Below are 15,608 nucleotides of genomic sequence, written 5' to 3'. Positions count from 1 at the left end.
TTACAGGTTAATATGAGTTATTATAAACTTTATCCATCATTGTTACTGGCTTTTTTATATCCCTGATGTATCTCGTTTGCTACACATAGGTAGAGGCATCTATATTTTGTAGTTAGGGCAGTATAGAGATTTTATCTAGGCCTAGACTTTGATTGTTAACAATAGGTTGACCTTATTCTAGGTTTCACATATATGCTGCCTTGTGGCTTTACATATATACTATATGCGCACGGGCTATATATTGGTTAGATTTTTAATGCTTTATATATGCGTGGACTTATATAGACTTATATGGTTATGGACATGCATATGTTTAATATAATATTTTTGTGTGTTTTTTTATGTTTATACATGGGTACATATGTGTATATATATGTATATTTATTTCCCTCTTTTGATTTTTTTTTTTCCTTTTATGATTAATTTTTTATGTGTTTATAATTTTTAATACATCTTTGTAAAACGTATTTGGGTTTTTTACCCAGTAGCTAATGATCCATACATTACAGGTTATGTTCGAATATATAAACATCTAAATTGAAACATGAATAATAGTATTATAGAAAGCTTTGTTGTTTTAATCTGTTGTAATGAAAGGGTTAAATTGAAGTGTCCTTCCTTAACATAATGAGCAAGATAATATTTAGAGTTTCAGCTGTGTACTGCTCAGAATCTAAGTTATTTATAAAGCTTGGTCAAAAGGACTTTGAAATGCCTCTCCAGAACGAGGCTTGGATTTACTCCGAGTGCGCATGCGCGCAACGCCGATCGCCGGTATAAAAACCGGGCTTATCAGTTTTGACAGTCTACTTCTGAGGAAGCCGCTGAGGGTTAAGAAGGCGGAGAAATGCGTTAAGGGACTGCACAACTATTGAATCAACTGGCCAGTATTGATCTATTTAATATACTCCCGGGAGCATTGTAAGTACAGGCTTTAAAAACTACAGCGGAGCAGTTTTTTGTCAGCGCTCATATGTCCACTGCTGTGGATCAAGGTATTTACTGCATGTGATTCAATATCTTTTCAACTAACCATGCGGACACAAACTAACCACTGACGAGCTTATGACTGCACTTGCCTTCAGCTGACAATCTGAGCTGCTTCTCCTACCGATGGAATCCTGTCTGCATGCATTTAAAACCGCTGTCTTTTTGCCTGACTTGACTGCTTGCTTATTTCACCATATATATAAGCAATTTCTAAACCAAGCCTAATGTTTCCTCTCTTTTTCTGCTTAACTGACATTGCATAGTATTCTAAACATTGCTGTTGGAGATCTACTTGTCATATATCTAAGAAACAGAAGGAACAAAAGTATCTACATAGGCAAAGGACATTGATTCATTTTTATACCCTATGCTGAAAATTACAATATCGATATTGAGCTTTATTTATTTGTTCTCTTGGGATTATTTTTTATATATTTATATTTTTTCAACACCGGCCGACTGTTGATTTTTTATGTATTGTTTTTTATTTATTGTCATTATTAAATTAATTATCTGTTAGCGCTGTCTAGCTTTTGTTTTTTACTGTTTGTTATAGGTCCAGAGCATATACTTATTTCTGATAGCAGCTATAGATTATTTATTTCACCTATTTTTACTATATTGCATATGAATATTCATCGATTAGTGAACTCGATCACCCTCTTTTTGTTTTACCAATCCACACTGCAATCTGTGTTTGCCTTTCACTGCAACAGTGGGTGCATTGTTCTTTAGATAAACCGCTGTTTGAACTGTTTCATGTATTTTCCAGGTCACCATTGTTCAACATTGGATGGGTTCTTTCTACAACAGTAAATTTTTTTTTAATGTAAGCACTGTACTTTTATATCCTGATTGTCTCTGAACATGACCCATCCCCACCTGGAGATCTTACCCATTAGGGGAATTAAATAACGCTATGTAACAATAATCTGTATATAAACTGTCCTTTTTCTGTGTAAATGCTGCTAACATCTCTATAGGCGCTAAATATAGTCTTTGCAAACATAGTAGCTAGCATTTCCTTGAAAAAGTTGCACAATAATAAGAAATAATGATACAATTACAATTATGGACAATTTAAAAAGATGTACGTAAACCGCCATAGAGAAAATGCCAAGTTAAAGTAGATGTTATTCACAAACAGGATGTACTGTAAGTGCTGAGAATACTTAGAAAATACAGTATATTCAACTGCTAAATATATAGTTGCCAGCTTGTTCTAGCTGTTAAGAGCAAAGGCGAATGGGTTTGCACTTAGTATTGCCTTTATAAACAAGCTGTTATGGTTGAGATCTATTAAATGGTGTTTTTTTAAACCTTTCTTACATTGTTTACATTAACCTGAACTCATCTAAGGAGAGTTTTTTTTGTCCCAACTGTTTAAAACAGTGGTTCTTAACCAGGGGCATCTTAAGAGAGGAAGGGGCCCGTGTGCACTCCCCGTGCGGGGCCCCCTCCTCTCTTCCCAGTGGCCAGTAGCCGACTGACGCGGCTGGCCAACCACTGGAGCATTAGTAGACTCCAGGCACTAGAAAGTGCCCGGAGTCTACTGCGCATGCGCAGAAGGCCGGGAAAATGGCGGGACCACGGACAGGTAAGTTTAAAATAATATGGGTGCAATAATACGGGCCCCCCCCCCTGCCCCGCACCCATTATAGATACGCCACTGTTCCCAACTCCAGTCCTCCAGTACCACCAACAGCTCATGATTTGTGGATTTCTTTAATAATTCACAGATGAGCTAATCTATTTTGCTGGGTCAGTAATTATCGAACCTGCCTTCACAGACAGAAATCCTCAAAACATGACCTGCTGGGTGGTATTTGGGGGTTGGAGTTGAGAACCGCTGCTCTAACCTATGAAAAAGCAATTTTCTTGATTTAAACATATGCAATGTATGAGAATCTGTCACTGTTCTAGCTACAGACAACAGTCAGAAGTGCACCATCAGCACTGAGAACCACACATTGCTTTTCACTCACTGCAATCAGAACTTTGACACGGTCAAGTCAGTTAAGACTAAGGGGTATATTTACTATGGTTGGTTTGGGATTTTTGGGCGATTTTCCATCAGTTTTGTAAACAGACCATTTAGTACAGTCAAGACCGATGGAAAACTGACCAAAAACCAGACTTTATAACACTATGGGGCCTATTCATCATCATCACTTAATTTTTACAAAAACAGGTGAAAATGAAAGTTTTCACCTGCAATTGTAAAAATTAAGTGTTCGGGCCATTCATCAAAAAGGTAAAGCAGGAGATATCACAGATATCTCCTACTTACCTTTCTCTCCCGGAGTGGCCCGCTGTCAGCATACACTATTATGGGGACAGAATTTATCAAGCTCCGAAAATATAATATTTTCAGAGATTGACTGCGGGAGCATTCGCCATCTTCAGATGGTGTTTGCTCCCACTCTGGGTTCGCCCCTGTCCAGCTCCTTCCACCAGACATCGGGGCTCTTGTGCGAATGCGTGACTTGTAGGTCACGCACGCGCACTAGCGTCACTGCTCCAAAAGGAGAAGTGAAAAGATTCACTGCTCCAAAAGGAGCAGTAAAGCCACTCGCGGGGACAGCAGATTTTGCATCAGCTGTCTCCGTGCTGGATAATGATTTGCACCTGTGTCCGCGGCAATTTAGGCTGGGTACACACCTGAATGATATCGCCCCAATTTGGGCAATTTTCAAAATTGGAATGACAAATCGGGCATATCGTGCAGTGTGTATGCCCGATTTGCGCACTCCCGTGGTCTCATGCGATATCGTGTGATTGGCCATGCTGCACAGTCAATCACACAATATCTCATGTGAGGCTGCACATATTAATGAAGGACTGAACAGTGATTGCTCCGTCGTTCATTAAATCTTTCTAGTGTGTACCGGCAATTTTGCGGTGTCCAGGGTGCAGACAAATCACCCTGAACATCTGCACGATTGCTAGTCCTTTAGGTGTGTACCCAGCCTTAGAATGTTAATTATTTGGGTCTGTTCGTACCCTGATAATTAACATCATGAATAGGCCCCTTAGTAACATTGGACCAACAATCGATTATATAACATATAAAAGAATAGGATCCGCAGATTTGCTAATAGTCGCTTTTAAAACTGACCAAAACCCGACTGTAATATGACAGCAAACCCTCCCAAACAATAGACCTGCCTGAGGAGATGAGTTTGGGCTTCTTTAGAGTAAAGGTTAAATGGAAAAAAATGTGGTGACCCACCCCCTCCATAAATCAATAACCAGCCCTGGACCTCTCAGCTTGCGCTGTTATTGGAATGTAGGGGGATAAAATGCTGCTATGGCATTATCCCCCTGGCTGGTTCAGCAACGTGTTGCTTATTGGAAAATAGTGTGAACCCCAGAATGTTTTCCCTCTGATTTTCCAATACCAGCCCAGGCTGAGAGGTCCAGGGTTGGTTATTGCTTTAGGGGAGGGATCCATGCATTTCACTTTTTTTTTGCCCATTTTAACCCTATTTTTAAATTTTATGCTAACAAAGCCTGCACAGGTCATAGTGATCTGTGCAGTGCTTCACCTCCACAGCTGATTGGAGAGACCTCACCTGCATTTCTTTTTAAGGCCTTCGCTCCTAGCAATCTTTGCATAAAGAAAGTAAAAATATGAATTTTATTTCTATACTGGTGCTCAAGAGTCTTGTTTGTTTGGCTGTTTATCAACTGTGGCTTCATTCCCCATGATTCTACTTTTTCCAACCCACAAACACTCTGTCTCTGACTACTGAGGGAACTGGGTTCTAGGTGGGCTTAACCTATTTTGAACATGCTCGGTACCCAAGCAAAGGGGTATAAAGTATCTGAGCCCCAGTCCATTCACTATAACAAGGTTCATCAATGGTAGTCCAAATTTCATCTCTCATCTTAGCACAACAACACAAGATTTTTCATTTAAACTCGAGAACTTTACTTTAAACGTGAACCTAGGCCAACATCATATTTACAGTATTTCATACTTTACTACTTTTATTCTACAACTGAGGTACTTCCTAGAGGGACGATGGAGGTAAGCACTGTGGGTGTGCAGAGCGGTGGACGATTGTGCATTTTCACCCCGCCCCCACAAAGCAATGCCATGATTGGTGACATTACAAAGAATGGGATGGGCTACGATGACCTGAGAATAGCGTCATCAGGCACACTGTCCTGCCCATTCACTAGGAAGTGGGCAGGATATGGGAGGGTTCCCCACTTTTCCAGGAGTCCTTGGAACTCCTCAAAAATTTTACACAGGTATGTTTTAAAATCTATGTGAATTGTGTATTCACTTACTACCATGCATTCCATTATGACACATTTTTAAAATGAATCATGTGACACAAATGGGTGGGTCTGCAAAATGGAACAAGAGCAAAGGTTGTTTCTTGCCTTTTGCAAACCACTCCTTAATTTACCTGCAGACAGCCAGGTTCAGATGGTAATAAATGTAAAATTCTAATGCTTTTTTTTTTAATACATGGTATACTCCCATGGCAATAGACTCCATTTATGCTGCACAGATGTAAAGTGCTATTGATGTTATGTGACTACTTTTGAATGAGTTTAATTTTTGCATTGGTTCTTTTTGCCCAAAAGGATTCCTAAGTTCAAAAACCCTAGAGGAAACACATAACGCACGTACTTTCCTTCTTGCGCAACAAAACACTCACTGTAACACAAAAAGCAGTAACACATTGTATTACTGACATCTAGTGGCGATAATGTATGTTGCAACATGTAGCCAAATACCTATAAGATATATAGCATAGATAATACATAAATCCATATAATTGATACTCTTTTTGCAGATACTTTTAAATGATGCAGTTTGAAAATACCATTTAGTTGTTCCAGACTAAAGATAAAAACATTTTCTTACTACTAATTCACCACTCTTAATAGTCAATGGGTTTTATTAAAATAGTATGGTATATGTATAATTTACTCAACATAGTTTGTTTAATACTAGAACTCTGTAGGGAAAGAGATTAGCATTCCAATTCTTTCTTCTAAATTGTCGTAGATCTTTTTTGCCAGTTCATCAATCAGAAAATAATTTGCTGTCTTGTAGGAGAAAATGTCTATTACAAAACATGAGATATGCTTCTGAAATTGAAAATTAAAATACTTAGAAATATAGTGATGAGCACTCCTAATAATGTCATAGCGGCAGGATCTGACTGGCCCACAGGGGTACAGGGGAAATCGCTTTGCCTGTGGGCCCCACCCCCTCCTCTAAGGCAGGCACCAGACTATGCTTGTTACTTTATTAGAGGGTCAGTTACCTGGTAGAGCAGGAACCTTGATAGACATGGATGCAAGGTTTGTGTCTATAGAACTGTAGATGTATGCAATGCCGATATTTACACAGTTGGGCAATTATCGGTAATCTGCACATACAGTATGTCTAATGCCTTTTTTTAGACATACGACCCGGGAATTTCTCCTATGTAAAATCCCTGGTATGTGGTCGAGAACCCCTTTCACACTACAGCGTCTACCCATCTGGTGAAAGCGGACTGAATTCGCCTCATTCACCTGTTTTGACGCGATGTTTTCTCCAATCGCATCCCCACTTTTCGCCTTTTTCAACTGTATAACAGGCGAAAACGCAGATAGGCGAATGTTTTACTAGCGAAAAGTGGGAATCAGTCAGTACCCCATAAAAAGCCTCAGTGACCCTGGAAATCATTATAGAATAGTACTAGTAGCCCTAATAAAAGTATTTAGTGAACTTAGGGCCTGATTCAGAGCCGCTCGTAAGCGGCCACTCGTTCGCTCCGAGTGATGTTCGCACAACTGCGCATGCGTATGGGTCATAATGCGCATGCGCCAACCAGCCAGTGCGGTCGGAAATCGAGCGCTCACAAAATAGCGAGTGCCTGCTAATTTGAGTGACAGGATGAGGCATTTGTGGGTGGTAACAGGGGAAGGTGCTTGAAAACGGGGAGTGGTGATCCGAACGCAGGCGTGCCAAACTGTCAAAACGGGCGTTTTAAGGGTGTGCATAATTAACAAAGCAGCGTCATCGGCCACGTCACTTGGTTGTCTCTTAGCCTGAACTGGTCGCATGATTGCGGTAGGAATATCCTACCACAAGCACTGCGAGCAGTTCAGACGCCTTTCGATGTACTCGATTAATCTAATAAATATCAGAGATGACGTAGGATGCGAGCGGCCAGGGGGCGTCTTTACAAAATAGCGAGCGCATGTTTCGTTCGGTTGCTCAGACATAGAGGCGTCAATAGACCGCAAAGAGCGAGTGCTTTTTCTGAACGAGCGAGCGTAAATAGCGTCCGGCTCTGAATCAGGCCCTTATTTTGTTGCAAAGGGCTGTTATATGCATAGTTGCATATTTGTGGAATAATGATAGAAAGCAATGTTTTTTCGGAAAAATAAGTACCGAGGTTAAATTTGGGGTAACTGAGAATGGGTACTAGTATATTTTGATGTCTAAAATTAAGATTTAAAAACACACCGGCTGGAGCCTCGTGCACTCCCAAAAACACCTATCCCAACCATATAGCCCCACAAAGTACCTGGCTCCCCACTTTTTTCCATTTTCCAACACATTTAATTTTCACCCCAAAAATTACATGTCTTTTTTGGGGTGAACTAAGTTCATATTTTTTGCCCTATTAGTCATCGGGGGGGAGGGGGGGGGGGTGTCCAAAGGGTTCTGAACCAAGTCCCCACATCTGTGACCCAAAATATGGATTTTGAACTTCTCTTCTCCTGCCTGTTGCTGGAGAAACTTTTTCGCCTGTTTTTGCCTATGGAGGCGAAAACTCCGGGGAATTGAATACGGAGATACTTTGAAAACAGGCAAAAAGTGCAAGTCGGAGAAAACTTTTCTCCAGACAGCACTTTTTGCAGCTAATTGAATACGGCCCATAAGCAGGTTTTTTCAGTTTTTTACACAGTATAGTAGTATAAATGTATATATATATATTAGAGATGAGCGGTTCGGATTCTGTGGAATCCGAACCGCTCCGAACATTGGGGATCCGAGTCCACCCGAACCCTGTTCGGGTGTTCACCGCCTGACTCGGATCCCCGTTCGGGGCCGAACGGCGGCCGCCTGATGTCGGATTCTCACTAGAGAATCCGACATCAGGTCTCCTCGTGTGTAGGGCAGAGCGCAGTGATAGCGCTCTGCCCTACACAGACACAGACACACAGCCGCCAGCGGCAGCTGTGTGTTTGTTACAGCAGCCAATGAGAGTCATACAGACTCTCATTGGCTGCTGCACGGAGGGAGCCGGCTGGAGCTCACACATGAGCTCCGTCTTCCGGCTCCCTCCTCAGCGTGTGACAGAGCGGACGGCGCGGGAGCGGGGATACAGGTAAGTTTTTATTTTTTAATTTGTGCAAGGGCCGGGGGCGCTACTGGGGGGGTCTGCTACTGGGGGGGCTATACTACTGGAGGGGCCTGCTACTGGGGGGGGGCTATACTACTGGGGGTCTGCTACTGGGGGGGCCATACTACTGAGGGGCCTGCTACTGGCGGGGGCCATACTACTGGGGGGGCCTGCTACTGGGGCAGCCTACTACAGGGGGGGCCATAATACAGGGGGGGCATACTACAGGGGGGGCTACTACAGGGGCAGCCTACTACTGGGGGGGGCCTGCTACTGGGGCAGCCTACTACTGGTGGGGCCATACTACTGGGGGGGCCATACTACTGGGGGGCATACTACTGGGTGGCATGATAATGGGGGGCATACTACTGGGGGGGCCTGCTAATGGGGGGCATACTACTGGGTGGCATGCTAATGGGGGGCATACTACTGGGGGGGCCTGCTAATGGGGGGCATACTACTGGGGGGCATTCTACTGGGGGCACTGCATAGTGGACCCTACTACTAAAGGGACTGCATAGGGGGCACCACTGCTGGGGGACATTGTGTAAGGGACACCGCTACTGTGCGCATTGTGTAAAAGGGTCACTACTGTGGGCATTGTGTAAAAGGGGCACTACTGTGTGTCGTAACATAAATAAGAGACACTACTTTATGGTGTAATGTGAATCAGGCCCTATGTGCGGTGTAATGCGAATAAGATTGTGCACTGTGACTCCTAGGGCTGTAGCCCACTTTGTAAACAAGTACTGTGACTCTGCTGGCCGTACCCCACTGGGTGGGTGCACTACTTTTCATTTCTGCCACTGCTGTGTGGCAATGTGTCATAGATGTGCTTTATACTGTGGTGTCTGTGTCGTTGTGCCGCTGCTTTGTCGCTTAGTGTAACCAGTCGGCTCACTGCAACCTTTGGCCAATAATGTTGAAAACAATATTATAAGCTGTGATATGGTCTAAATTGACTGGAAATTAATGTTATTGAGGTTAATAATACTCTAGGAAGAAAAAAAAGACCAATTTATGTGATTTTAGCTTTTTTTGTCAATTATTGTAAAAAAATCCAAATCCAAATCCAAATCCAAATCCAAAGCCAGTCACTGCAGTTTGGCAAATCCAAATCCAAATCCGGACGATGAATTAGAACCAAATCCAAAACCGGCAAAAATGGTCCGGCGCACATCCCTAATATATATATATAATATATATATATATTATTAACAGAGCACTATACTGGCTTGCCTCACCAGGGCATGGAAAAAGGTAGCTTCACGAGTAAGTACTACCAATAAACGGATGATCTTTGTCACTCAATCACTCAATATGATAAGTTGTCCCACAACGTGTCCAAGCCGATCAGGAGGCATTGGCCTATTATCAGTACCGACCAAAGTCTGGGTGTTACTTGTAGGGAACCACCAATGTTGGCCTATAGGCGAGGGAGAAATTTAAAACAATTACTTGCATACAAATTAGGACCCCACTCCTCGGGACACTATGTGGCTTATGACTCAGAAACCAGGGTGTATTAAATGTGCAGGATGCACTACATGCCGGTCTATGGTTCCAGGTGTAACATATCCCCACCCACAATATGGCAGTCAGATACAAATTTGTTACAAATTACATTGATTGTTGGACTATGTAATATATTTGTTCTCCTGCCTATGTGTACTATCATATGTGGGAGCAACCACACGTAAATTCCGCAAGAGGATGGCCAATCATTGCACCTCGATACGATGTCTGTACAACGGATAAACCTGTGGCCAATCATTTCTTGAAATTGGGATATCAAGTCACAACTTTGAAGTGTTGTTTAATTGACTGGGATCCTATACGTGGAGGTGATAGGGCTCTGATTCTACGTAAACTGGAAGCAAGATGGATATTTCATTCTTGGGACTGTGACCCATGGTTTAACCACTTAACTGATCATTTTTTTTTTCTAAAAACCGCTCCAAAATGTAATTTTTTTTATGAGGGAATTAGGTGAGAAACATCTATTTTAACTTATCCAAAATGATTTCATCCAAAAAATTAAAAAGTATTTATTTTAAAAAAAATTTTAAGAATTGTAAAAAAAACAAACCTGTTTTTTAAAAAAAAACATCGGAACCACCATCGGAACATCGGAAACATTGCGACCATCGCGACTTTATATTTGAGACCGGTTTCAGGTACCAGGTACACTAGGGGGGTGGTTAATTAATTTTTTCCCAGCGGCTACTAATCACTGCAGACACTGGGTGGTGGTCCTGCTTTGCTGCCCGATCAGCAGTGATCAGCAGCACAGCAGACAGAGTGGGAGAGGGTGCTGGCAAGCAGAGGGACCGGAAGGTCCCTCTGAGAGTAGCAGCTGTGGGAAGATTCTTTTCCTGCAGCTGCCCTCATGTTTATCTGACTGGCTGAAACTTTGCGACCATACCAGATAAAGAACTGCCTGGCGTGGCCAGAAAATTTCAACCATGCCAGGCAAGTGGTTAAATGAATGTACAGTAACCTGTTGAATATATTTTTTAGATGATCTTTACCCGTGCTGCTGTACAAGGATTTTCATTTATTTATTTTTTCATATATTTTTTTTAAATGTATTTAATCAATACACACACATACTTAGTTTGATTTATATATTTGGTGTTTTGGTTCAGTATTATTATTTTTATTTTAGTTTTATTGTATTTTGTTTTTTTTTCATTAATATTATAATTATTATGATTATTATTATTACTAAGTTTTTTGGTTTTGTTCTGTCTTTTCATATATTAGATATTATATGTCTTTCTGTGTATAATTCCCACTTTCCAGGACTCTTATATCCTATAGCAATCCTTAGGATGTGATTATACTGCACATGGTGTATTAGTCCAGTGGGTGGGTGGATAGCACGCTGCGAGCTGCGGTAGGAAGGGATTGGGGATCGGGCTGCTCATGTCTATGTGCCCGGCAGCTGCTGCTTCCTCTCTGTAGCCGTCAGGTGTGGGAGCCGCCTGACTTGCCTCTAGCCTCTAGCAAGGAGGCGGTGGGGGTAGGCGGCAGCGGCGAGGATGGAAGGATGGGGGTTAGAGCTGCAGGCAGCCATAGCTAACCAATCAGAAGCTGTTTGGTGAAGCCTGGGAGTAAAATCCAGAGTTTCACCATTCAGACATGAGTAGGGTAATTTCCCAAGTCCTGGGAAATTCCCTGGTCAATTGCATTGTCGGCTACCCGGGAACGTGTTCCTGGGTAGGTACCTGTCATACATGCGCGAGATCCCGGGAATTTGGCCGAGGCAGGCCAAAATCCCGGGAATCTCAGTATGTCTGAAAGGGGTATAAATCACAATGCGCATGCGCCAAGGTACATCACCTACATCACTCGCAGCAACTTTTTACTTGCAATGTGATTGACAGTCAGGGAGCACTTGGGGGAGGTAACGGTAAGTCAACAGGATATCAAACCTTTAAACCTAATCCAGTTTTATGTTATTCAAACTTGTGTCCAGTTTGTTATTCATGCTAAGTGCAAAGAAATATAATTTTGTATGTCATTACCTTACAATAGTAGAAAAAGTCTTTCTGTATGCCATCGTATTTTACAGAAGCCAGAAGATCAGGAATTATGATATTAAGCACTTCACCAAAATAATAAAGAAATCCATCCAATCCCTTTATAAAAACATAAAAACAAAAGTTTAGCTTGACACAAACAATGTACTAATAACATTTGTGTAGTTATAAGATTGTATTTTCACTACAGTAATGAATTTATATGAATTATTAGGATATCTCATGAGTGGGTTTTTTTTGTTTTATTTTTTTTCAGTTGGTAGAGTTCTTCTAGGTAAGTAAAGCAATTGAAATGCTATTGAATTACATGCTAACTAAACAGTTGTTTCCCAATGCTGTCCTGCTATATTATTAAGGTTTCTTGGTAATGAATACTAATCCTAAGCATGGTTCAACCAACATTTTTCATGTGAGTTTGAGTAGAGAGCAGTCTGACCTTTCAGCACCCCTCATTCATAAAACGACGACAGGTCACCAACTGAGATGTTTAAAATTCTAGTAAAGGATGAAAGCCTCCTTTAAACACTATGTAGAATAATGAGGAGGGTAAAATGATTAATAATGATTTTCAAATAATGTGATTACCAAATATCATTCTCCTTTCCATTTTATTTCTAACCCTAATTATAGCACACTACCCAATCTGTAAAAACACAAAAAGCAAAAATATTGAGGGGTCTATTTACTAAGCAGTGTTAGGAGACAGAGTGAAAAGTGATAAGAAAGTGATAAGGTGCCAGCCAATCAGCTCCCAACTGTCATTTTTCAAACATAGCCTGTGAGATGACAGTTAGGAGCTGATTGGCTGGCACCTTATCACTTTCTTATCACTTTTGACTCTGTCTCCTAACACTGCTTAGTAAATAGACCCCTTAGGCTAGTGTGCAAGTTAGTTGTTCATGAAAGTTTACTGACTAAGGGCCTGATCCAGGGATGGACACAGTGCCGATATGTACTAGAGATGAGTGGGACGGCTTTTGGCTCTGATCATCCCGCCAGGTTCGGATCTCATAACGAGATGACGTTTTGTACATGATGACTCGGTTTGCATCGTTCTAAGATCCGAACTTGATGGGATGATCTGAAAACCCAACAGCTCATCTCCAATAGTTACGCAGTTGAACAATGTTTTGCTTTTGTGTATGCGCAAAAAGTCCAGAAATTGCTAACTGAGCATCTGCGTGCCTAAGTGCTCTATGCCATTCGCAATTGTGTATTGTATCGCTAGCACTTAAGACTGGGAGGTGACCTAAAGTGATTGCAAAAAGGGGCCATTTCATGGGCGTGTTATGGGTGTGTCTGGGAATGCTGCTGTGTGCTCAATCACAAATTCACAGCGTCAGAGGCCGTGCTTAGGTGGACTGAGGAGAGTAGCTAGAGTATACCCTAGGCTACCGCAAATGTCGCTGTTGCATCAGTGTTGGTGTGTTTCCAATCTCCATCACAAATCCACAGACCACAAAGTGGGCGTCTCACTGCTCATACACTGCGGCTGCGACCATGGCTACATTGCCAACCATCTCTGAGTCAGGCCCTAATCTTTTACTGTAACTAACCATGGTGAAAATCAGTGGCATAACTAGGGTATTTTGAGCCCAGGACAAATTGAAAAATGGAGCCCCCCCCCCCTATGTGCGTGCGTCAAAAATGGGCGTGGTCACATACCACACGGTGCGTGGCCGCTGAAAAATGGGGCATGTCAACATTACACACACTCCTTTCTCATCACTGGGAACATTGCTTACCATTCCATATGGACCTTAATGCTCCGAGTAGTAGTGCCCCTCGTGCAATGTCCACTGTAGTAGGGCCCTTATGCAATGTCCCCAGTAGCAGTGCCCCATGTAGTAGTGCCCTTTGAACAGTGTCCCAGTAGTGCACCCTTATAAAGTGCCCCCAGTAGTGCCCTTTATACAGTACGTCCAGTAGTGCACCCTTATACAGTCCCCCTTATGCAGGCCCCCAGTAATGCCTCTTATACAGTACCCCCAGTATGCAGTGTCCCGAGTAGTGGTCCCTCTTATGCAAGCCCCTAGTAGTGCCCTTTATACAGTAACCCCAGTAGTGGTCCCCCTCATGCAGGACCCCAGTAGTGCCCCTTATACAGTGCCCCCAGTAGTGGTCCCCCTTACTCAGTCCCTCAGTAGTGATCCCCCCTATGCTGTGCCCCTTATACAGTGCCCTCAGTAGTGGTCCCCTTTATGAAGTCCCCTAGTAAGTGTTCCCCCCTATGAGTTTCCCCTTATACAGTGCCTTCCATAGTGCATATAACACAAACAGACAGACATACATACACACACACACACACATAACACTGACTTGACTTACCTGAATCCCCGTGCCCACCGCTGTCTGCTCCTCTGTCCTCCCGGCTCCTGCTGGGTCCCGCTCGGTAATATGGGAGAGACGTCATGATGTCATTTTCTCTCTCCCATCACCCACTGCAGGAGCCGGAAGGCAGAGCTCATGAGTGAGCTCCAGCACGGCTCTGGCAGTGGGCGCAGCAGCCAATGAGAGTCTGTCTGACTCTCATTGGCTGCTGAAACACACACAATGCCGCTGGGTAGTACGAGTGTACTACCCAGCGCCGGTGGTGATGAGTGTGTAACAGTGTAGTTCGGACTGCACTCACTGCAGTCTGCACTACACTAGCTAACTAGGGCAGGCCTGTACCGTGGCTAATGGCGCCCTCCCCACGCTGCTAGTCCCAGGGCACGAGCCCCGGCGGCCCTTGCATAGTTACCCCACTGGTGGAAATGTATCATGTATCAAGCCTTCTAAAGAATGGAGAACTGGCCAAGTAAAGAAGTTGCCCATAGCAACCAATCAGATTCTATAATTTTATAGAATGCACTTGATAAATGCTAGGTAGAAGCTGATTGGTTGCTATAGGTAACTTCTCCTCTTGTCCAATTCGCCTCTCTTTAGAAGGTTTGATACATTTCCCCTCTGATCTCTGTGGTATTGGATTGAGCCTCTGCATCCATCAAGAAGAGTAAAAGTACCTCCACTACTTATCTCAGCTGTGCTGGAACTACACAGGAGAACAAACCTAGCACATCTCTCAAAGTTTGATGTGTCAAATACGTCACTGGGTAAACATCTGGAAGGAAGAGATTTTGGGGGGAGATGAATCAAGCAGTGAAAAGAGTGGAGAAGTCGCCCATAGCATCAATCAGCTTTTAACTAGCATTTAATCAAGTACATTCTATTAAATTATAGGTAGATGCTGATTGGTTACTATAGGCAACTTGTCCAATTCTCCACTCTTTAGGAGGCTTGATACATCTCCCCCATGGTCACTCTTGCTCTTATGCTGAGGAGGAGCAAGAAATCCCTCACTGTCATTATGGACAGTTTGGAGGACATTTATACTGGCATTGCCTCTATTGAAGTGCTGAGGAAGAGACTGTGCTAAGTACTAGAAAGAAGGGATAACCATTCCTTACTGTGCTGCTTCCCCACAGAAATTCCGACTGCTGTGCAAAATATAAAAGCTGAACAAAACAAGTGGTCGGAGAGACTATTGGTGCTTCTAAGCAAGCTGCAGCCCTTTCAATAGAGATCTTCCCTAAAAGATCTAGGAATTTTTAGAATATACAAAAAAAAATTGAAATAACAGCACTGCTTGCTGTGTCACAATAAAATAATGATAAGATAGATGGAATACTTATCCGTATTAGTAGAACTTAATATGCCCCTCTTA

The sequence above is a fragment of the Taudactylus pleione genome, unplaced genomic scaffold, assembly GCF_031769625.1.
Source record: "Taudactylus pleione unplaced genomic scaffold, aTauple2 ptg000016l, whole genome shotgun sequence".
Classification (NCBI taxonomy): Eukaryota; Metazoa; Chordata; class Amphibia; order Anura; family Myobatrachidae; genus Taudactylus; species Taudactylus pleione.
The sequence above is the reverse complement of the archived record's forward strand: the minus strand, read 5'-3'. Positions refer to the sequence as shown.